The following is a 22,301-nucleotide window of genomic DNA, read 5'->3' as shown; positions in this document are numbered from 1 at the left end:
GGGCTTTGATCTCGAGTCAAGCTCTATACTCCCAGAGGGTATGTGTTTGAAGTTTCGAATGTTCTTCCATGTGTTTCTTCGTTAAGATTGTCCAATTGTCGCCAAAGTGTCATTTACATCTAACCCCCTCCGGTTTGTTTGGGTAAAATCTAGTTCCCAACGGTAGTGTGGCCGAGTGGTCAAAGGCGCTGGATTAAGGCTCCAGTCTCTCAGGAGGCGTGGGTTCAAATCCCACCACTGCCAATAGACTGTCAGTTGAATGTATTGGCTACGTGCAGCTTATCTACTATAAGAGGATCTCTTGTTGTTCAAAACTGCAACAGCCAGCTGAGCTTTGTAGCATATGGGGTGTACAGGAGGTAATTTTCTTTTTCTCCTGTCTGGTTTTCAAACGAGGTAAGAGTTAAGATGTGCACCTTCAGATTGGGGCACATAACTTCACATTTACCAATAACTTCCTCCTTGTCCAGTCGATTCAACTGCTGATAAAACCTATTAAAACCAAAGACTATGTCCGTATGAAATTATTTCAATAAACAAGAGCAGAGTGGCGCAGCGGAAGCGTGCTGGGCCCATAACCCAGAGGTCGATGGATCGAAACCATCCTCTGCTAAAGGAATCCTTTATCAACTCCCATGTTATCTGTTATGTTCCCCTTGTCCTTGCCTTCTAAACATTAACTCATCTCCTGCTGAAAGTGACTTGCTTTTGAAGTTGAAAATGTGACAGAATTGACCCAAGAGCTGAAGCCCTGAACTTGGCTGATATTTTTGTGGGCTTTGATCTCGAGTAAAGCTCTATACTCCCACAGGATATGTGTTTGAAGTTTCTAATGTTCTTCCATGTGTGTCTTCGTTAAGATTGTCCAATTGTCGCCAAAGTGTCATTTACATCTAACCCCCTCCGGTTTGTTTTGGTAAAGTCTAGTTCCCAACGGTAGTGTGGCCGAGTGGTCAAAGGCGCTGGATTAAGGCTCCAGTCTGTCAGGAGGCGTGGGTTCAAATCCCACCACTGCCAATAGACTGTCAGTTGAATGTATTGGCTACGTGCAGCTTATCTACTATAAGAGGATCTCTTGTTGTTCAAAACTGCAACAGCCACCTGAGCTTTGTAGCATATGGGATATCACATGAGGTGTACAGGAGGTAATTTTCTTTTTCTCCTGTCTGGTTTTCAAACAAGGTAAGAGTTAAGATGTGCACCTTCAGATTGGGGCACATAACTTCACATTTACCAATAACTTCCTCCTTGTCCAGTCGATTCAACTGCTGATAAAACCTATTAAAACCAAAGACTATGTTCGTTTGAAATTATTTCAATAAACAAGAGCAGAGTGGCGCAGCGGAAGCGTGCTGGGCCCATAACCCAGAGGTCGATGGATCGAAACCATCCTCTGCTAAAGGAATCCTTTTTACACTGCTATGTCTCCCTTTCCTTCTGAACATGAACTCACCTACTGCTGAAAGTGACTTGCTTTGGCTTTTGAAGTTGATAATATGACAGAATTGACCCAAGAGCTAAAGCCCTGAACTTGGCTGATAGTTTAGTGGTCTTTTGATCTTGAGTCAAGCTCTATACTCCCAGAGGGTATGTGTTTGAAGTTTTGAATGTTCTTCCATGTGTTTCTTCGATTTGATTGTCCAATTGTCGTCAAAGTGGACTTTTCATTCAGACGACTCAGAATTGTTTGGGTAAAATCAGATTTAATGGTAGTGTGGCCGAGTGGTCTAAGGCGCTGGATTTAGGCTCCAGTCTCTCAGGAGGCGTGGGTTCAAATCCCACCACTGCCAATCGACTGCTATTTGCATGTATGTGTTGGCTACTTGTAGTACTTTCTACTGTAAGATCTGTTGTTGTTGAAAACTGCAAGAGCCAGCTGAGCTTCGTAGCATGTGCAATGTCCATACAGGAGGTGATTTTCTATTCCTTCAGTCTGGTTTTCAAACAAGGTAACACAGGGCGCCTTCCCATTGAGTCACATTTGCCTGTATTTTTCGCTGAGTCCACTTGATTTAACTGCTAAGCCAACCCATTGAAACAATGGACTGTGTTCATATGAAACTGTTTCATTGTAAAAGAGCAGAGTGGCGCAGCGGAAGCGTGCTGGGCCCATAACCCAGAGGTCGATGGATCGAAACCATCCTCTGCTAAAGGAATCCTTTTTACACTGCTATGTCTCCCTTTCCTTCTGAACATGAACTCACCTACTGCTGAAAGTGACTTGCTTTGGCTTTTGAAGTTGATAATATGACAGAATTGACCCAAGAGCTAAAGCCCTGAACTTGGCTGATAGTTTAGTGGTCTTTTGATCTTGAGTCAAGCTCTATACTCCCAGAGGGTATGTGTTTGAAGTTTCTAATGTTCTTCCATGTGTGTCTTCGTTAAGATTGTCCAATTGTCGCCAAAGTGTCATTTACATCTAACCCCCTCCGGTTTGTTTGGGTAAAATCTGTTTCCCAACGGTAGTGTGGCCGAGTGGTCAAAGGCGCTGGATTAAGGCTCCAGTCTCTCAGGAGGCGTGGGTTCAAATCCCACCACTGCCAATAGACTGTCAGTTGAATGTATTGGCAACGTGCAGCTTATCTACTATAAGAGGATCTCTTGTTGTTCAAAACTGCAACAGCCACCTGAGCTTTGTAGCATATGGGATATCACAGGAGGTAATTTTCTTTTTCTCCTGTCTGGTTTTCAAACAAGGTAAGAGTTAAGATGTGCACCTTCAGATTGGGGCACATAACTTCACATTTACCAATAACTTCCTCCTTGTCCAGTCGATTCAACTGCTGATAAAACCTATTAAAACCAAAGACTATGTTCGTTTGAAATTATTTCAATAAACAAGAGCAGAGTGGCGCAGCGGAAGCGTGCTGGGCCCATAACCCAGAGGTCGATGGATCGAAACCATCCTCTGCTAAAGGAATCCTTTTTACACTGCTATGTCTCCCTTTCCTTCTGAACATGAACTCACCTACTGCTGAAAGTGACTTGCTTTGGCTTTTGAAGTTGATAATATGACAGAATTGACCCAAGAGCTAAAGCCCGGAACTTGGCTGATAGTTTAGTGGTCTTTTGATCTTGAGTCAAGCTCTATACTCCCACAGGGTATGTGTTTGAAGTTTCGAATGTTCTTCCATGTGTTTCTTCGATTTGATTGTCCAATTGTCGTCAAAGTGGACTTTTCATTCAAACGACTCAGAATTGTTTGGGTAAAATCACAATTAATGGTAGTATGGATTTAGGCTCCAGTCTCTCAGGAGGCGTGGGTTCAAATCCCACCACTGCCAATCGACTGCTATTTGCATGTATGTGTTGGCTACTTGTAGTACTTTCTACTGTAAGATCTGTTGTTGTTGAAAACTGCAAGAGCCAGCTGAGCTTCGTAGCATGTGCAATGTCCATACAGGAGGTGATTTTCTATTCCTTCAGTCTGGTTTTCAAACAAGGTAACACAGGGCGCCTTCCCATTGAGTCACATTTGCCTGTATTTTTCGCTGAGTCCACTTGATTTAACTGCTAAGCCAACCCATTGAAACAATGGACTGTGTTCATATGAAACTGTTTCATTGTGAAAGAGCAGAGTGGCGCAGCGGAAGCGTGCTGGGCCCATAACCCAGAGGTCGATGGATCGAAACCATCTTCTGCTAAAGGAATCCTTTATCAACTCCCATGTTATCTGTTATGTTTCCCTTGTCCTTGCCTTCTAAACATTAACTCATCTCCTGCTGAAAGTGACTTCCTTTTGAAGTTGAAAATGTGACAGAATTGACCCAAGAGCTGAAGCCCTGAACTTGGCTGACATTTTTGTGGTCTTTGATCTCGAGTAAAGCTCTATACTCCCACAGGATATGTGTTTGAAGTTTCTAATGTTCTTCCATGTGTGTCTTCGTTAAGATTGTCCAATTGTCGCCAAAGTGTCATTTACATCTAACCCCCTCCGGTTTACTTGGGTAAAATCTTGTTCCCAACGGTAGTGTGGCCGAGTGGTCAAAGGCGCTGGATTAAGGCTCCAGTCTCTCAGGAGGCGTGGGTTCAAATCCCACCACTGCCAATAGACTGTCAGTTGAATGTATTGGCTACGTGCAGCTTATCTACTAGTTGTAGAAAACTGCAACAGCCAGCTGAGCTTTGTAGCATATGGGGTGTACAGGAGGTAATTTTCTTTTTCTCCTGTCTGGTTTTCAAACGAGGTAAGAGTTAAGATGTGCACCTTCAGATTGGGGCACATAACTTCACATTTACCAATAACTTCCTCCTTGTCCAGTCGATTCAACTGCTGATAAAACCTATTAAAACCAAAGACTATGTCCGTATGAAATTATTTCAATAAACAAGAGCAGAGTGGCGCAGCGGAAGCGTGCTGGGCCCATAACCCAGAGGTCGATGGATCGAAACCATCCTCTGCTAAAGGAATCCTTTATCAACTCCCATGTTATCTGTTATGTTCCCCTTGTCCTTGCCTTCTAAACATTAACTCATCTCCTGCTGAAAGTGACTTGCTTTTGAAGTTGAAAATGTGACAGAATTGACCCAAGAGCTGAAGCCCTGAACTTGGCTGATATTTTTGTGGGCTTTGATCTCGAGTAAAGCTCTATACTCCCACAGGATATGTGTTTGAAGTTTCTATTGTTCTTCCATGTGTGTCTTCGTTAAGATTGTCCAATTGTCGCCAAAGTGTCATTTACATCTAACCCCCTCCGGTTTGTTTTGGTAAAATCTAGTTCCCAACGGTAGTGTGGCCGAGTGGTCAAAGGCGCTGGATTAAGGCTCCAGTCTGTCAGGAGGCGTGGGTTCAAATCCCACCACTGCCAATAGACTGTCAGTTGAATGTATTGGCTACGTGCAGCTTATCTACTATAAGAGGATCTCTTGTTGTTCAAAACTGCAACAGCCACCTGAGCTTTATAGCATATGGGATATCACATGAGGTGTACAGGAGGTAATTTTCTTTTTCTCCTGTCTGGTTTTCAAACAAGGTAAGAGTTAAGATGTGCACCTTCAGATTGGGGCACATAACTCCACATTTACCAATAACTTCCTCCTTGTCCAGTCGATTCAACTGCTGATAAAACCTATTAAAACCAAAGACTATGTCCGTATGAAATTATTTCAATAAACAAGAGCAGAGTGGCGCAGCGGAAGCGTGCTGGGCCCATAACCCAGAGGTCGATGGATCGAAACCATCCTCTGCTAAAGGAATCCTTTATCAACTCCCATGTTATCTGTTATGTTCCCCTTGTCCTTGCCTTCTAAACATTAACTCATCTCCTGCTGAAAGTGACTTGCTTTTGAAGTTGAAAATGTGACAGAATTGACCCAAGAGCTGAAGCCCTGAACTTGGCTGATATTTTTGTGGGCTTTGATCTCGAGTCAAGCTCTATACTCCCAGAGGGTATGTGTTTGAAGTTTCGAATGTTCTTCCATGTGTTTCTTCGATTTGATTGTCCAATTGTCGTCAAAGTGGACTTTTCATTCAGACGACTCAGAATTGTTTGGGTAAAATCAGATTTAATGGTAGTGTGGCCGAGTGGTCTAAGGCGCTGGATTTAGGCTCCAGTCTCTCAGGAGGCGTGGGTTCAAATCCCACCACTGCCAATCAACTGCTATTTGCTTGTATGTGTTGGCTACTTGTAGTACTTTCTACTGTAAGATCTGTTGTTGTTGAAAACTGCAAGAGCCAGCTGAGCTTCGTAGCATGTGCAATGTCCATACAGGAGGTGATTTTCTATTCCTTCAGTCTGGTTTTCAAACAAGGTAACACAGGGCGCCTTCCCATTGAGTCACATTTGCCTGTATTTTTCGCTGAGTCCACTTGATTTAACTGCTAAGCCATCCCATTGAAACAATGGACTGTGTTCATATGAAACTGTTTCATTGTAAAACAGCAGAGTGGCGCAGCGGAAGCGTGCTGGGCCCATAACCCAGAGGTCGATGGATCGAAACCATCCTCTGCTAAAGGAATCCTTTATCAACTCCCATGTTATCTGTTATGTTCCCCTTGTCCTTGCCTTCTAAACATTAACTCATCTCCTGCTGAAAGTGACTTGCTTTTGAAGTTGAAAATGTGACAGAATTGACCCAAGAGCTGAAGCCCTGAACTTGGCTGATATTTTTGTGGGCTTTGATCTCGAGTCAAGCTCTATACTCCCAGAGGGTATGTGTTTGAAGTTTCGAATGTTCTTCCATGTGTTTCTTCGATTTGATTGTCCAATTGTCGTCAAAGTGGACTTTTCATTCAGACGACTCAGAATTGTTTGGGTAAAATCAGATTTAATGGTAGTGTGGCCGAGTGGTCTAAGGCGCTGGATTTAGGCTCCAGTCTCTCAGGAGGCGTGGGTTCAAATCCCACCACTGCCAATCAACTGCTATTTGCTTGTATGTGTTGGCTACTTGTAGTACTTTCTACTGTAAGATCTGTTGTTGTTGAAAACTGCAAGAGCCAGCTGAGCTTCGTAGCATGTGCAATGTCCATACAGGAGGTGATTTTCTATTCCTTCAGTCTGGTTTTCAAACAAGGTAACACAGGGCGCCTTCCCATTGAGTCACATTTGCCTGTATTTTTCGCTGAGTCCACTTGATTTAACTGCTAAGCCAACCCATTGAAACAATGGACTGTGTTCATATGAAACTGTTTCATTGTAAAACAGCAGAGTGGCGCAGCGGAAGCGTGCTGGGCCCATAACCCAGAGGTCGATGGATCGAAACCATCCTCTGCTAAAGGAATCCTTTATCAACTCCCATGTTATGTTCCTCTTGTCCTTGCCTTCTAAACATTAACTCATCTCCTGCTGAAAGTGACTTGCTTTTGAAGTTGAAAATGTGACAGAATTGACCCAAGAGCTGAAGCCCTGAACTTGGCTGATATTTTTGTGGGCTTTGATCTCGAGTAAAGCTCTATACTCCCACAGGATATGTGTTTGAAGTTTCTAATGTTCTTCCATCTGTGTCTTCGTTAAGATTGTCCAATTGTCGCCAAAGTGTCATTTACATCTAACCCCCTCCGGTTTGTTTGGGTAAAATCTAGTTCCCAACGGTAGTGTGGCCGAGTGGTCAAAGGCGCTGGATTAAGGCTCCAGTCTCTCAGGAGGCGTGGGTTCAAATCCCACCACTGCCAATAGACTGTCAGTTGAATGTATTGGCTACGTGCAGCTTATCTACTATAAGAGGATCTCTTGTTGTTCAAAACTGCAACAGCCAGCTGAGCTTTGTAGCATATGGGGTGTACAGGAGGTAATTTTCTTTTTCTCCTGTCTGGTTTTCAAACGAGGTAAGAGTTAAGATGTGCACCTTCAGATTGGGGCACATAACTTCACATTTACCAATAACTTCCTCCTTGTCCAGTCGATTCAACTGCTGATAAAACCTATTAAAACCAAAGACTATGTCCGTATGAAATTATTTCAATAAACAAGAGCAGAGTGGCGCAGCGGAAGCGTGCTGGGCCCATAACCCAGAGGTCGATGGATCGAAACCATCCTCTGCTAAAGGAATCCTTTATCAACTCCCATGTTATCTGTTATGTTCCCCTTGTCCTTGCCTTCTAAACATTAACTCATCTCCTGCTGAAAGTGACTTGCTTTTGAAGTTGAAAATGTGACAGAATTGACCCAAGAGCTGAAGCCCTGAACTTGGCTGATATTTTTGTGGGCTTTGATCTCGAGTAAAGCTCTATACTCCCACAGGATATGTGTTTGAAGTTTCTAATGTTCTTCCATGTGTGTCTTCGTTAAGATTGTCCAATTGTCGCCAAAGTGTCATTTACATCTAACCCCCTCCGGTTTGTTTTGGTAAAGTCTAGTTCCCAACGGTAGTGTGGCCGAGTGGTCAAAGGCGCTGGATTAAGGCTCCAGTCTGTCAGGAGGCGTGGGTTCAAATCCCACCACTGCCAATAGACTGTCAGTTGAATGTATTGGCTACGTGCAGCTTATCTACTATAAGAGGATCTCTTGTTGTTCAAAACTGCAACAGCCACCTGAGCTTTGTAGCATATGGGATATCACATGAGGTGTACAGGAGGTAATTTTCTTTTTCTCCTGTCTGGTTTTCAAACAAGGTAAGAGTTAAGATGTGCACCTTCAGATTGGGGCACATAACTTCACATTTACCAATAACTTCCTCCTTGTCCAGTCGATTCAACTGCTGATAAAACCTATTAAAACCAAAGACTATGTTCGTTTGAAATTATTTCAATAAACAAGAGCAGAGTGGCGCAGCGGAAGCGTGCTGGGCCCATAACCCAGAGGTCGATGGATCGAAACCATCCTCTGCTAAAGGAATCCTTTTTACACTGCTATGTCTCCCTTTCCTTCTGAACATGAACTCACCTACTGCTGAAAGTGACTTGCTTTGGCTTTTGAAGTTGATAATATGACAGAATTGACCCAAGAGCTAAAGCCCTGAACTTGGCTGATAGTTTAGTGGTCTTTTGATCTTGAGTCAAGCTCTATACTCCCAGAGGGTATGTGTTTGAAGTTTTGAATGTTCTTCCATGTGTTTCTTCGATTTGATTGTCCAATTGTCGTCAAAGTGGACTTTTCATTCAGACGACTCAGAATTGTTTGGGTAAAATCAGATTTAATGGTAGTGTGGCCGAGTGGTCTAAGGCGCTGGATTTAGGCTCCAGTCTCTCAGGAGGCGTGGGTTCAAATCCCACCACTGCCAATCGACTGCTATTTGCATGTATGTGTTGGCTACTTGTAGTACTTTCTACTGTAAGATCTGTTGTTGTTGAAAACTGCAAGAGCCAGCTGAGCTTCGTAGCATGTGCAATGTCCATACAGGAGGTGATTTTCTATTCCTTCAGTCTGGTTTTCAAACAAGGTAACACAGGGCGCCTTCCCATTGAGTCACATTTGCCTGTATTTTTCGCTGAGTCCACTTGATTTAACTGCTAAGCCAACCCATTGAAACAATGGACTGTGTTCATATGAAACTGTTTCATTGTAAAAGAGCAGAGTGGCGCAGCGGAAGCGTGCTGGGCCCATAACCCAGAGGTCGATGGATCGAAACCATCCTCTGCTAAAGGAATCCTTTTTACACTGCTATGTCTCCCTTTCCTTCTGAACATGAACTCACCTACTGCTGAAAGTGACTTGCTTTGGCTTTTGAAGTTGATAATATGACAGAATTGACCCAAGAGCTAAAGCCCTGAACTTGGCTGATAGTTTAGTGGTCTTTTGATCTTGAGTCAAGCTCTATACTCCCAGAGGGTATGTGTTTGAAGTTTCTAATGTTCTTCCATGTGTGTCTTCGTTAAGATTGTCCAATTGTCGCCAAAGTGTCATTTACATCTAACCCCCTCCGGTTTGTTTGGGTAAAATCTGTTTCCCAACGGTAGTGTGGCCGAGTGGTCAAAGGCGCTGGATTAAGGCTCCAGTCTCTCAGGAGGCGTGGGTTCAAATCCCACCACTGCCAATAGACTGTCAGTTGAATGTATTGGCAACGTGCAGCTTATCTACTATAAGAGGATCTCTTGTTGTTCAAAACTGCAACAGCCACCTGAGCTTTGTAGCATATGGGATATCACAGGAGGTAATTTTCTTTTTCTCCTGTCTGGTTTTCAAACAAGGTAAGAGTTAAGATGTGCACCTTCAGATTGGGGCACATAACTTCACATTTACCAATAACTTCCTCCTTGTCCAGTCGATTCAACTGCTGATAAAACCTATTAAAACCAAAGACTATGTTCGTTTGAAATTATTTCAATAAACAAGAGCAGAGTGGCGCAGCGGAAGCGTGCTGGGCCCATAACCCAGAGGTCGATGGATCGAAACCATCCTCTGCTAAAGGAATCCTTTTTACACTGCTATGTCTCCCTTTCCTTCTGAACATGAACTCACCTACTGCTGAAAGTGACTTGCTTTGGCTTTTGAAGTTGATAATATGACAGAATTGACCCAAGAGCTAAAGCCCGGAACTTGGCTGATAGTTTAGTGGTCTTTTGATCTTGAGTCAAGCTCTATACTCCCACAGGGTATGTGTTTGAAGTTTCGAATGTTCTTCCATGTGTTTCTTCGATTTGATTGTCCAATTGTCGTCAAAGTGGACTTTTCATTCAAACGACTCAGAATTGTTTGGGTAAAATCACAATTAATGGTAGTATGGATTTAGGCTCCAGTCTCTCAGGAGGCGTGGGTTCAAATCCCACCACTGCCAATCGACTGCTATTTGCATGTATGTGTTGGCTACTTGTAGTACTTTCTACTGTAAGATCTGTTGTTGTTGAAAACTGCAAGAGCCAGCTGAGCTTCGTAGCATGTGCAATGTCCATACAGGAGGTGATTTTCTATTCCTTCAGTCTGGTTTTCAAACAAGGTAACACAGGGCGCCTTCCCATTGAGTCACATTTGCCTGTATTTTTCGCTGAGTCCACTTGATTTAACTGCTAAGCCAACCCATTGAAACAATGGACTGTGTTCATATGAAACTGTTTCATTGTGAAAGAGCAGAGTGGCGCAGCGGAAGCGTGCTGGGCCCATAACCCAGAGGTCGATGGATCGAAACCATCTTCTGCTAAAGGAATCCTTTATCAACTCCCATGTTATCTGTTATGTTTCCCTTGTCCTTGCCTTCTAAACATTAACTCATCTCCTGCTGAAAGTGACTTCCTTTTGAAGTTGAAAATGTGACAGAATTGACCCAAGAGCTGAAGCCCTGAACTTGGCTGACATTTTTGTGGTCTTTGATCTCGAGTAAAGCTCTATACTCCCACAGGATATGTGTTTGAAGTTTCTAATGTTCTTCCATGTGTGTCTTCGTTAAGATTGTCCAATTGTCGCCAAAGTGTCATTTACATCTAACCCCCTCCGGTTTACTTGGGTAAAATCTTGTTCCCAACGGTAGTGTGGCCGAGTGGTCAAAGGCGCTGGATTAAGGCTCCAGTCTCTCAGGAGGCGTGGGTTCAAATCCCACCACTGCCAATAGACTGTCAGTTGAATGTATTGGCTACGTGCAGCTTATCTACTAGTTGTAGAAAACTGCAACAGCCAGCTGAGCTTTGTAGCATATGGGGTGTACAGGAGGTAATTTTCTTTTTCTCCTGTCTGGTTTTCAAACGAGGTAAGAGTTAAGATGTGCACCTTCAGATTGGGGCACATAACTTCACATTTACCAATAACTTCCTCCTTGTCCAGTCGATTCAACTGCTGATAAAACCTATTAAAACCAAAGACTATGTCCGTATGAAATTATTTCAATAAACAAGAGCAGAGTGGCGCAGCGGAAGCGTGCTGGGCCCATAACCCAGAGGTCGATGGATCGAAACCATCCTCTGCTAAAGGAATCCTTTATCAACTCCCATGTTATCTGTTATGTTCCCCTTGTCCTTGCCTTCTAAACATTAACTCATCTCCTGCTGAAAGTGACTTGCTTTTGAAGTTGAAAATGTGACAGAATTGACCCAAGAGCTGAAGCCCTGAACTTGGCTGATATTTTTGTGGGCTTTGATCTCGAGTAAAGCTCTATACTCCCACAGGATATGTGTTTGAAGTTTCTATTGTTCTTCCATGTGTGTCTTCGTTAAGATTGTCCAATTGTCGCCAAAGTGTCATTTACATCTAACCCCCTCCGGTTTGTTTTGGTAAAATCTAGTTCCCAACGGTAGTGTGGCCGAGTGGTCAAAGGCGCTGGATTAAGGCTCCAGTCTGTCAGGAGGCGTGGGTTCAAATCCCACCACTGCCAATAGACTGTCAGTTGAATGTATTGGCTACGTGCAGCTTATCTACTATAAGAGGATCTCTTGTTGTTCAAAACTGCAACAGCCACCTGAGCTTTATAGCATATGGGATATCACATGAGGTGTACAGGAGGTAATTTTCTTTTTCTCCTGTCTGGTTTTCAAACAAGGTAAGAGTTAAGATGTGCACCTTCAGATTGGGGCACATAACTCCACATTTACCAATAACTTCCTCCTTGTCCAGTCGATTCAACTGCTGATAAAACCTATTAAAACCAAAGACTATGTCCGTATGAAATTATTTCAATAAACAAGAGCAGAGTGGCGCAGCGGAAGCGTGCTGGGCCCATAACCCAGAGGTCGATGGATCGAAACCATCCTCTGCTAAAGGAATCCTTTATCAACTCCCATGTTATCTGTTATGTTCCCCTTGTCCTTGCCTTCTAAACATTAACTCATCTCCTGCTGAAAGTGACTTGCTTTTGAAGTTGAAAATGTGACAGAATTGACCCAAGAGCTGAAGCCCTGAACTTGGCTGATATTTTTGTGGGCTTTGATCTCGAGTCAAGCTCTATACTCCCAGAGGGTATGTGTTTGAAGTTTCGAATGTTCTTCCATGTGTTTCTTCGATTTGATTGTCCAATTGTCGTCAAAGTGGACTTTTCATTCAGACGACTCAGAATTGTTTGGGTAAAATCAGATTTAATGGTAGTGTGGCCGAGTGGTCTAAGGCGCTGGATTTAGGCTCCAGTCTCTCAGGAGGCGTGGGTTCAAATCCCACCACTGCCAATCAACTGCTATTTGCTTGTATGTGTTGGCTACTTGTAGTACTTTCTACTGTAAGATCTGTTGTTGTTGAAAACTGCAAGAGCCAGCTGAGCTTCGTAGCATGTGCAATGTCCATACAGGAGGTGATTTTCTATTCCTTCAGTCTGGTTTTCAAACAAGGTAACACAGGGCGCCTTCCCATTGAGTCACATTTGCCTGTATTTTTCGCTGAGTCCACTTGATTTAACTGCTAAGCCATCCCATTGAAACAATGGACTGTGTTCATATGAAACTGTTTCATTGTAAAACAGCAGAGTGGCGCAGCGGAAGCGTGCTGGGCCCATAACCCAGAGGTCGATGGATCGAAACCATCCTCTGCTAAAGGAATCCTTTATCAACTCCCATGTTATCTGTTATGTTCCCCTTGTCCTTGCCTTCTAAACATTAACTCATCTCCTGCTGAAAGTGACTTGCTTTTGAAGTTGAAAATGTGACAGAATTGACCCAAGAGCTGAAGCCCTGAACTTGGCTGATATTTTTGTGGGCTTTGATCTCGAGTCAAGCTCTATACTCCCAGAGGGTATGTGTTTGAAGTTTCGAATGTTCTTCCATGTGTTTCTTCGATTTGATTGTCCAATTGTCGTCAAAGTGGACTTTTCATTCAGACGACTCAGAATTGTTTGGGTAAAATCAGATTTAATGGTAGTGTGGCCGAGTGGTCTAAGGCGCTGGATTTAGGCTCCAGTCTCTCAGGAGGCGTGGGTTCAAATCCCACCACTGCCAATCAACTGCTATTTGCTTGTATGTGTTGGCTACTTGTAGTACTTTCTACTGTAAGATCTGTTGTTGTTGAAAACTGCAAGAGCCAGCTGAGCTTCGTAGCATGTGCAATGTCCATACAGGAGGTGATTTTCTATTCCTTCAGTCTGGTTTTCAAACAAGGTAACACAGGGCGCCTTCCCATTGAGTCACATTTGCCTGTATTTTTCGCTGAGTCCACTTGATTTAACTGCTAAGCCAACCCATTGAAACAATGGACTGTGTTCATATGAAACTGTTTCATTGTAAAACAGCAGAGTGGCGCAGCGGAAGCGTGCTGGGCCCATAACCCAGAGGTCGATGGATCGAAACCATCCTCTGCTAAAGGAATCCTTTATCAACTCCCATGTTATGTTCCTCTTGTCCTTGCCTTCTAAACATTAACTCATCTCCTGCTGAAAGTGACTTGCTTTTGAAGTTGAAAATGTGACAGAATTGACCCAAGAGCTGAAGCCCTGAACTTGGCTGATATTTTTGTGGGCTTTGATCTCGAGTAAAGCTCTATACTCCCACAGGATATGTGTTTGAAGTTTCTAATGTTCTTCCATCTGTGTCTTCGTTAAGATTGTCCAATTGTCGCCAAAGTGTCATTTACATCTAACCCCCTCCGGTTTGTTTGGGTAAAATCTAGTTCCCAACGGTAGTGTGGCCGAGTGGTCAAAGGCGCTGGATTAAGGCTCCAGTCTCTCAGGAGGCGTGGGTTCAAATCCCACCACTGCCAATAGACTGTCAGTTGAATGTATTGGCTACGTGCAGCTTATCTACTATAAGAGGATCTCTTGTTGTTCAAAACTGCAACAGCCAGCTGAGCTTTGTAGCATATGGGGTGTACAGGAGGTAATTTTCTTTTTCTCCTGTCTGGTTTTCAAACGAGGTAAGAGTTAAGATGTGCACCTTCAGATTGGGGCACATAACTTCACATTTACCAATAACTTCCTCCTTGTCCAGTCGATTCAACTGCTGATAAAACCTATTAAAACCAAAGACTATGTCCGTATGAAATTATTTCAATAAACAAGAGCAGAGTGGCGCAGCGGAAGCGTGCTGGGCCCATAACCCAGAGGTCGATGGATCGAAACCATCCTCTGCTAAAGGAATCCTTTATCAACTCCCATGTTATCTGTTATGTTCCCCTTGTCCTTGCCTTCTAAACATTAACTCATCTCCTGCTGAAAGTGACTTGCTTTTGAAGTTGAAAATGTGACAGAATTGACCCAAGAGCTGAAGCCCTGAACTTGGCTGATATTTTTGTGGGCTTTGATCTCGAGTAAAGCTCTATACTCCCACAGGATATGTGTTTGAAGTTTCTAATGTTCTTCCATGTGTGTCTTCGTTAAGATTGTCCAATTGTCGCCAAAGTGTCATTTACATCTAACCCCCTCCGGTTTGTTTTGGTAAAATCTAGTTCCCAACGGTAGTGTGGCCGAGTGGTCAAAGGCGCTGGATTAAGGCTCCAGTCTGTCAGGAGGCGTGGGTTCAAATCCCACCACTGCCAATAGACTGTCAGTTGAATGTATTGGCTACGTGCAGCTTATCTACTATAAGAGGATCTCTTGTTGTTCAAAACTGCAACAGCCACCTGAGCTTTGTAGCATATGGGATATCACATGAGGTGTACAGGAGGTAATTTTCTTTTTCTCCTGTCTGGTTTTCAAACAAGGTAAGAGTTAAGATGTGCACCTTCAGATTGGGGCACATAACTTCACATTTACCAATAACTTCCTCCTTGTCCAGTCGATTCAACTGCTGATAAAACCTATTAAAACCAAAGACTATGTTCGTTTGAAATTATTTCAATAAACAAGAGCAGAGTGGCGCAGCGGAAGCGTGCTGGGCCCATAACCCAGAGGTCGATGGATCGAAACCATCCTCTGCTAAAGGAATCCTTTTTACACTGCTATGTCTCCCTTTCCTTCTGAACATGAACTCACCTACTGCTGAAAGTGACTTGCTTTGGCTTTTGAAGTTGATAATATGACAGAATTGACCCAAGAGCTAAAGCCCTGAACTTGGCTGATAGTTTAGTGGTCTTTTGATCTTGAGTCAAGCTCTATACTCCCAGAGGGTATGTGTTTGAAGTTTCGAATGTTCTTCCATGTGTTTCTTCGATTTGATTGTCCAATTGTCGTCAAAGTGGACTTTTCATTCAGACGACTCAGAATTGTTTGGGTAAAATCAGATTTAATGGTAGTGTGGCCGAGTGGTCTAAGGCGCTGGATTTAGGCTCCAGTCTCTCAGGAGGCGTGGGTTCAAATCCCACCACTGCCAATCAACTGCTATTTGCTTGTATGTGTTGGCTACTTGTAGTACTTTCTACTGTAAGATCTGTTGTTGTTGAAAACTGCAAGAGCCAGCTGAGCTTCGTAGCATGTGCAATGTCCATACAGGAGGTGATTTTCTATTCCTTCAGTCTGGTTTTCAAACAAGGTAACACAGGGCGCCTTCCCATTGAGTCACATTTGCCTGTATTTTTCGCTGAGTCCACTTGATTTAACTGCTAAGCCAACCCATTGAAACAATGGACTGTGTTCATATGAAACTATTTCATTGTAAAACAGCAGAGTGGCGCAGCGGAAGCGTGCTGGGCCCATAACCCAGAGGTCGATGGATCGAAACCATCCTCTGCTAAAGGAATCCTTTATCAACTCCCATGTTATCTGTTATGTTCCCCTTGTCCTTGCCTTCTAAACATTAACTCATCTCCTGCTGAAAGTGACTTGCTTTTGAAGTTGAAAATGTGACAGAATTGACCCAAGAGCTGAAGCCCTGAACTTGGCTGATATTTTTGTGGGCTTTGATCTCGAGTCAAGCTCTATACTCCCAGAGGGTATGTGTTTGAAGTTTCGAATGTTCTTCCATGTGTTTCTTCGATTTGATTGTCCAATTGTCGTCAAAGTGGACTTTTCATTCAGACGACTCAGAATTGTTTGGGTAAAATCAGATTTAATGGTAGTGTGGCCGAGTGGTCTAAGGCGCTGGATTTAGGCTCCAGTCTCTCAGGAGGCGTGGGTTCAAATCCCACCACTGCCAATCAACTTCTATTTGCTTGTATGTGTTGGCTACTTGTAGTACTTTCTACTGTAAGATCTGTTGTTGTTGAAAACTGCAAGAGCCAGCTGAGCTTCGTAGCATGTGCAATGTCCATACAGGAGGTGATTTTCTATTCCTTCAGTCTGGTTTTCAAACAAGGTAACACAGGGCGCCTTCCCATTGAGTCACATTTGCCTGTATTTTTCGCTGAGTCCACTTGATTTAACTGCTAAGCCAACCCATTGAAACAATGGACTGTGTTCATATGAAACTGTTTCATTGTAAAACAGCAGAGTGGCGCAGCGGAAGCGTGCTGGGCCCATAACCCAGAGGTCGATGGATCGAAACCATCCTCTGCTAAAGGAATCCTTTATCAACTCCCATGTTATCTGTTATGTTCCCCTTGTCCTTGCCTTCTAAACATTAACTCATCTCCTGCTGAAAGTGACTTGCTTTTGAAGTTGAAAATGTGACAGAATTGACCCAAGAGCTGAAGCCCTGAACTTGGCTGATATTTTTGTGGGCTTTGATCTCGAGTAAAGCTCTATACTCCCACAGGATATGTGTTTGAAGTTTCTAATGTTCTTCCATGTGTGTCTTCGTTAAGATTGTCCAATTGTCGCCAAAGTGTCATTTACATCTAACCCCCTCCGGTTTGTTTTGGTAAAATCTAGTTCCCAACGGTAGTGTGGCCGAGTGGTCAAAGGCGCTGGATTAAGGCTCCAGTCTGTCAGGAGGCGTGGGTTCAAATCCCACCACTGCCAATAGACTGTCAGTTGAATGTATTGGCTACGTGCAGCTTATCTACTATAAGAGGATCTCTTGTTGTTCAAAACTGCAACAGCCACCTGAGCTTTGTAGCATATGGGATATCACATGAGGTGTACAGGAGGTAATTTTCTTTTTCTCCTGTCTGGTTTTCAAACAAGGTAAGAGTTAAGATGTGCACCTTCAGATTGGGGCACATAACTTCACATTTACCAATAACTTCCTCCTTGTCCAGTCGATTCAACTGCTGATAAAACCTATTAAAACCAAAGACTATGTTCGTTTGAAATTATTTCAATAAACAAGAGCAGAGTGGCGCAGCGGAAGCGTGCTGGGCCCATAACCCAGAGGTCGATGGATCGAAACCATCCTCTGCTAAAGGAATCCTTTTTACACTGCTATGTCTCCCTTTCCTTCTGAACATGAACTCACCTACTGCTGAAAGTGACTTGCTTTGGCTTTTGAAGTTGATAATATGACAGAATTGACCCAAGAGCTAAAGCCCTGAACTTGGCTGATAGTTTAGTGGTCTTTTGATCTTGAGTCAAGCTCTATACTCCCAGAGGGTATGTGTTTGAAGTTTTGAATGTTCTTCCATGTGTTTCTTCGATTTGATTGTCCAATTGTCGTCAAAGTGGACTTTTCATTCAGACGACTCAGAATTGTTTGGGTAAAATCAGATTTAATGGTAGTGTGGCCGAGTGGTCTAAGGCGCTGGATTTAGGCTCCAGTCTCTCAGGAGGCGTGGGTTCAAATCCCACCACTGCCAATCAACTGCTATTTGCTTGTATGTGTTGGCTACTTGTAGTACTTTCTACTGTAAGATCTGTTGTTGTTGAAAACTGCAAGAGCCAGCTGAGCTTCGTAGCATGTGCAATGTCCATACAGGAGGTGATTTTCTATTCCTTCAGTCTGGTTTTCAAACAAGGTAACACAGGGCGCCTTCCCATTGAGTCACATTTGCCTGTATTTTTCGCTGAGTCCACTTGATTTAACTGCTAAGCCAACCCATTGAAACAATGGACTGTGTTCATATGAAACTGTTTCATTGTAAAACAGCAGAGTGGCGCAGCGGAAGCGTGCTGGGCCCATAACCCAGAGGTCGATGGATCGAAACCATCCTCTGCTAAAGGAATCCTTTATCAACTCCCATGTTATCTGTTATGTTCCCCTTGTCCTTGCCTTCTAAACATTAACTCATCTCCTGCTGAAAGTGACTTGCTTTTGAAGTTGAAAATGTGACAGAATTGACCCAAGAGCTGAAGCCCTGAACTTGGCTGATATTTTTGTGGGCTTTGATCTCGAGTAAAGCTCTATACTCCCACAGGATATGTGTTTGAAGTTTCTAATGTTCTTCCATGTGTGTCTTCGTTAAGATTGTCCAATTGTCGCCAAAGTGTCATTTACATCTAACCCCCTCCGGTTTGTTTTGGTAAAGTCTAGTTCCCAACGGTAGTGTGGCCGAGTGGTCAAAGGCGCTGGATTAAGGCTCCAGTCTGTCAGGAGGCGTGGGTTCAAATCCCACCACTGCCAATAGACTGTCAGTTGAATGTATTGGCTACGTGCAGCTTATCTACTATAAGAGGATCTCTTGTTGTTCAAAACTGCAACAGCCACCTGAGCTTTGTAGCATATGGGATATCACATGAGGTGTACAGGAGGTAATTTTCTTTTTCTCCTGTCTGGTTTTCAAACAAGGTAAGAGTTAAGATGTGCACCTTCAGATTGGGGCACATAACTTCACATTTACCAATAACTTCCTCCTTGTCCAGTCGATTCAACTGCTGATAAAACCTATTAAAACCAAAGACTATGTTCGTTTGAAATTATTTCAATAAACAAGAGCAGAGTGGCGCAGCGGAAGCGTGCTGGGCCCATAACCCAGAGGTCGATGGATCGAAACCATCCTCTGCTAAAGGAATCCTTTTTACACTGCTATGTCTCCCTTTCCTTCTGAACATGAACTCACCTACTGCTGAAAGTGACTTGCTTTGGCTTTTGAAGTTGATAATATGACAGAATTGACCCAAGAGCTAAAGCCCTGAACTTGGCTGATAGTTTAGTGGTCTTTTGATCTTGAGTCAAGCTCTATACTCCCAGAGGGTATGTGTTTGAAGTTTTGAATGTTCTTCCATGTGTTTCTTCGATTTGATTGTCCAATTGTCGTCAAAGTGGACTTTTCATTCAGACGACTCAGAATTGTTTGGGTAAAATCAGATTTAATGGTAGTGTGGCCGAGTGGTCTAAGGCGCTGGATTTAGGCTCCAGTCTCTCAGGAGGCGTGGGTTCAAATCCCACCACTGCCAATCAACTGCTATTTGCTTGTATGTGTTGGCTACTAGTAGTACTTTCTACTGTAAGATCTGTTGTTGTTGAAAACTGCAAGAGCCAGCTGAGCTTCGTAGCATGTGCAATGTCCATACAGGAGGTGATTTTCTATTCCTTCAGTCTGGTTTTCAAACAAGGTAACACAGGGCGCCTTCCCATTGAGTCACATTTGCCTGTATTTTTCGCTGAGTCCACTTGATTTAACTGCTAAGCCAACCCATTGAAACAATGGACTGTGTTCATATGAAACTGTTTCATTGTAAAAGAGCAGAGTGGCGCAGCGGAAGCGTGCTGGGCCCATAACCCAGAGGTCGATGGATGGAAACCATCCTCTGCTAAAGGAATCCTTTATCAACTCCCATGTTATCTGTTATGTTCCCCTTGTCCTTGCCTTCTAAACATTAACTCATCTCCTGCTGAAAGTGACTTGCTTTTGAAGTTGAAAATGTGACAGAATTGACCCAAGAGCTGAAGCCCTGAACTTGGCTGATATTTTTGTGGGCTTTGATCTCGAGTCAAGCTCTATACTCCCAGAGGGTATGTGTTTGAAGTTTCGAATGTTCTTCCATGTGTTTCTTCGATTTGATTGTCCAATTGTCGTCAAAGTGGACTTTTCATTCAGACGACTCAGAATTGTTTGGGTAAAATCAGATTTAATGGTAGTGTGGCCGAGTGGTCTAAGGCGCTGGATTTAGGCTCCAGTCTCTCAGGAGGCGTGGGTTCAAATCCCACCACTGCCAATCAACTGCTATTTGCTTGTATGTGTTGGCTACTTGTAGTACTTTCTACTGTAAGATCTGTTGTTGTTGAAAACTGCAAGAGCCAGCTGAGCTTCGTAGCATGTGCAATGTCCATACAGGAGGTGATTTTCTATTCCTTCAGTCTGGTTTTCAAACAAGGTAACACAGGGCGCCTTCCCATTGAGTCACATTTGCCTGTATTTTTCGCTGAGTCCACTTGATTTAACTGCTAAGCCAACCCATTGAAACAATGGACTGTGTTCATATGAAACTGTTTCATTGTAAAACAGCAGAGTGGCGCAGCGGAAGCGTGCTGGGCCCATAACCCAGAGGTCGATGGATCGAAACCATCCTCTGCTAAAGGAATCCTTTATCAACTCCCATGTTATCTGTTATGTTCCCCTTGTCCTTGCCTTCTAAACATTAACTCATCTCCTGCTGAAAGTGACTTGCTTTTGAAGTTGAAAATGTGACAGAATTGACCCAAGAGCTGAAGCCCTGAACTTGGCTGATATTTTTGTGGGCTTTGATCTCGAGTAAAGCTCTATACTCCCACAGGATATGTGTTTGAAGTTTCTAATGTTCTTCCATGTGTGTCTTCGTTAAGATTGTCCAATTGTCGCCCAAGTGTCATTTACATCTAACCCCCTCCGGTTTGTTTTGGTAAAATCTAGTTCCCAACGGTAGTGTGGCCGAGTGGTCAAAGGCGCTGGATTAAGGCTCCAGTCTGTCAGGAGGCGTGGGTTCAAATCCCACCACTGCCAATAGACTGTCAGTTGAATGTATTGGCTACGTGCAGCTTATCTACTATAAGAGGATCTCTTGTTGTTCAAAACTGCAACAGCCACCTGAGCTTTGTAGCATATGGGATATCACATGAGGTGTACAGGAGGTAATTTTCTTTTTCTCCTGTCTGGTTTTCAAACAAGGTAAGAGTTAAGATGTGCACCTTCAGATTGGGGCACATAACTTCACATTTACCAATAACTTCCTCCTTGTCCAGTCGATTCAACTGCTGATAAAACCTATTAAAACCAAAGACTATGTTCGTTTGAAATTATTTCAATAAACAAGAGCAGAGTGGCGCAGCGGAAGCGTGCTGGGCCCATAACCCAGAGGTCGATGGATCGAAACCATCCTCTGCTAAAGGAATCCTTTTTACACTGCTATGTCTCCCTTTCCTTCTGAACATGAACTCACCTACTGCTGAAAGTGACTTGCTTTGGCTTTTGAAGTTGATAATATGACAGAATTGACCCAAGAGCTAAAGCCCTGAACTTGGCTGATAGTTTAGTGGTCTTTTGATCTTGAGTCAAGCTCTATACTCCCAGAGGGTATGTGTTTGAAGTTTCTAATGTTCTTCCATGTGTGTCTTCGTTAAGATTGTCCAATTGTCGCCAAAGTGTCATTTACATCTAACCCCCTCCGGTTTGTTTGGGTAAAATCTGTTTCCCAACGGTAGTGTGGCCGAGTGGTCAAAGGCGCTGGATTAAGGCTCTAGTCTCTCAGGAGGCGTGGGTTCAAATCGCACCACTGCCAATAGACTGTCAGTTGAATGTATTGGCTACGTGCAGCTTATCTACTATAAGAGGATCTCTTGTTGTTCAAAACTGCAACAGCCACCTGAGCTTTGTAGCATATGGGATATCACATGAGGTGTACAGGAGGTAATTTTCTTTTTCTCCTGTCTGGTTTTCAAACAAGGTAAGAGTTAAGATGTGCACCTTCAGATTGGGGCACATAACTTCACATTTACCAATAACTTCCTCCTTGTCCAGTCGATTCAACTGCTGATAAAACCTATTAAAACCAAAGACTATGTTCGTATGAAATTATTTCAATAAACAAGAGCAGAGTGGCGCAGCGGAAGCGTGCTGGGCCCATAACCCAGAGGTCGATGGATCGAAACCATCCTCTGCTAAAGGAATCCTTTTTATACTGCTATGTCTCCCTTTCCTTCTGAACATGAACTCACCTACTGCTGAAAGTGACTTGCTTTGGCTTTTGAAGTTGATAATATGACAGAATTGACCCAAGAGCTAAAGCCATGAACTTGGCTGATAGTTTAGTGGTCTTTTGATCTTGAGTCAAGCTCTATAATCCCACAGGGTATGTGTTTGAAGTTTCAATGTTCTTCCATGTGTTTCTTCGATTTGATTGTCCAATTGTCGTCAAAG

At 43.4% G+C, this 22,301-nt stretch overlaps 18 non-coding genes across 18 annotated transcripts; all 18 read left to right on the top strand.

Moving 5' to 3' along the window:
* The first annotated feature begins 161 nt into the window (after positions 1 to 161).
* trnal-aag (transfer RNA leucine (anticodon AAG)) lies at positions 162 to 243 on the top strand. Its single transcript has one exon. It is a non-coding gene; the product is annotated as a tRNA-Leu (tRNA).
* Positions 244 to 1,708: 1,465 nt separating this feature from the next.
* Positions 1,709 to 1,790, top strand: trnal-uag (transfer RNA leucine (anticodon UAG)). The gene has a single exon. It is a non-coding gene; the product is annotated as a tRNA-Leu (tRNA).
* A 671-nt stretch (positions 1,791 to 2,461) lies between these two features.
* On the top strand, positions 2,462 to 2,543 carry trnal-aag (transfer RNA leucine (anticodon AAG)). Its single transcript has one exon. It is a non-coding gene; the product is annotated as a tRNA-Leu (tRNA).
* A 1,423-nt stretch (positions 2,544 to 3,966) lies between these two features.
* trnal-aag (transfer RNA leucine (anticodon AAG)) lies at positions 3,967 to 4,048 on the top strand. The gene has a single exon. It is a non-coding gene; the product is annotated as a tRNA-Leu (tRNA).
* A 1,462-nt stretch (positions 4,049 to 5,510) lies between these two features.
* trnal-uag (transfer RNA leucine (anticodon UAG)) lies at positions 5,511 to 5,592 on the top strand. The gene has a single exon. It is a non-coding gene; the product is annotated as a tRNA-Leu (tRNA).
* Positions 5,593 to 6,272: 680 nt separating this feature from the next.
* On the top strand, positions 6,273 to 6,354 carry trnal-uag (transfer RNA leucine (anticodon UAG)). Its single transcript has one exon. It is a non-coding gene; the product is annotated as a tRNA-Leu (tRNA).
* A 675-nt stretch (positions 6,355 to 7,029) lies between these two features.
* On the top strand, positions 7,030 to 7,111 carry trnal-aag (transfer RNA leucine (anticodon AAG)). Its single transcript has one exon. It is a non-coding gene; the product is annotated as a tRNA-Leu (tRNA).
* Positions 7,112 to 8,576: 1,465 nt separating this feature from the next.
* trnal-uag (transfer RNA leucine (anticodon UAG)) lies at positions 8,577 to 8,658 on the top strand. Its single transcript has one exon. It is a non-coding gene; the product is annotated as a tRNA-Leu (tRNA).
* Positions 8,659 to 9,329: 671 nt separating this feature from the next.
* Positions 9,330 to 9,411, top strand: trnal-aag (transfer RNA leucine (anticodon AAG)). The gene has a single exon. It is a non-coding gene; the product is annotated as a tRNA-Leu (tRNA).
* Positions 9,412 to 10,834: 1,423 nt separating this feature from the next.
* trnal-aag (transfer RNA leucine (anticodon AAG)) lies at positions 10,835 to 10,916 on the top strand. The gene has a single exon. It is a non-coding gene; the product is annotated as a tRNA-Leu (tRNA).
* A 1,462-nt stretch (positions 10,917 to 12,378) lies between these two features.
* Positions 12,379 to 12,460, top strand: trnal-uag (transfer RNA leucine (anticodon UAG)). The gene has a single exon. It is a non-coding gene; the product is annotated as a tRNA-Leu (tRNA).
* Positions 12,461 to 13,140: 680 nt separating this feature from the next.
* Positions 13,141 to 13,222, top strand: trnal-uag (transfer RNA leucine (anticodon UAG)). Its single transcript has one exon. It is a non-coding gene; the product is annotated as a tRNA-Leu (tRNA).
* A 675-nt stretch (positions 13,223 to 13,897) lies between these two features.
* On the top strand, positions 13,898 to 13,979 carry trnal-aag (transfer RNA leucine (anticodon AAG)). Its single transcript has one exon. It is a non-coding gene; the product is annotated as a tRNA-Leu (tRNA).
* Positions 13,980 to 15,444: 1,465 nt separating this feature from the next.
* Positions 15,445 to 15,526, top strand: trnal-uag (transfer RNA leucine (anticodon UAG)). The gene has a single exon. It is a non-coding gene; the product is annotated as a tRNA-Leu (tRNA).
* Positions 15,527 to 16,206: 680 nt separating this feature from the next.
* On the top strand, positions 16,207 to 16,288 carry trnal-uag (transfer RNA leucine (anticodon UAG)). The gene has a single exon. It is a non-coding gene; the product is annotated as a tRNA-Leu (tRNA).
* A 1,455-nt stretch (positions 16,289 to 17,743) lies between these two features.
* Positions 17,744 to 17,825, top strand: trnal-uag (transfer RNA leucine (anticodon UAG)). The gene has a single exon. It is a non-coding gene; the product is annotated as a tRNA-Leu (tRNA).
* A 1,455-nt stretch (positions 17,826 to 19,280) lies between these two features.
* On the top strand, positions 19,281 to 19,362 carry trnal-uag (transfer RNA leucine (anticodon UAG)). Its single transcript has one exon. It is a non-coding gene; the product is annotated as a tRNA-Leu (tRNA).
* Positions 19,363 to 20,042: 680 nt separating this feature from the next.
* On the top strand, positions 20,043 to 20,124 carry trnal-uag (transfer RNA leucine (anticodon UAG)). The gene has a single exon. It is a non-coding gene; the product is annotated as a tRNA-Leu (tRNA).
* Positions 20,125 to 22,301: the final 2,177 nt, after the last annotated feature.

This window comes from Pleuronectes platessa, chromosome 8, assembly GCF_947347685.1.
Source record: "Pleuronectes platessa chromosome 8, fPlePla1.1, whole genome shotgun sequence".
NCBI classification, from domain to species: Eukaryota; Metazoa; Chordata; class Actinopteri; order Pleuronectiformes; family Pleuronectidae; genus Pleuronectes; species Pleuronectes platessa.
The sequence above is the reverse complement of the archived record's forward strand: the minus strand, read 5'-3'. Positions and strand labels throughout refer to the sequence as shown.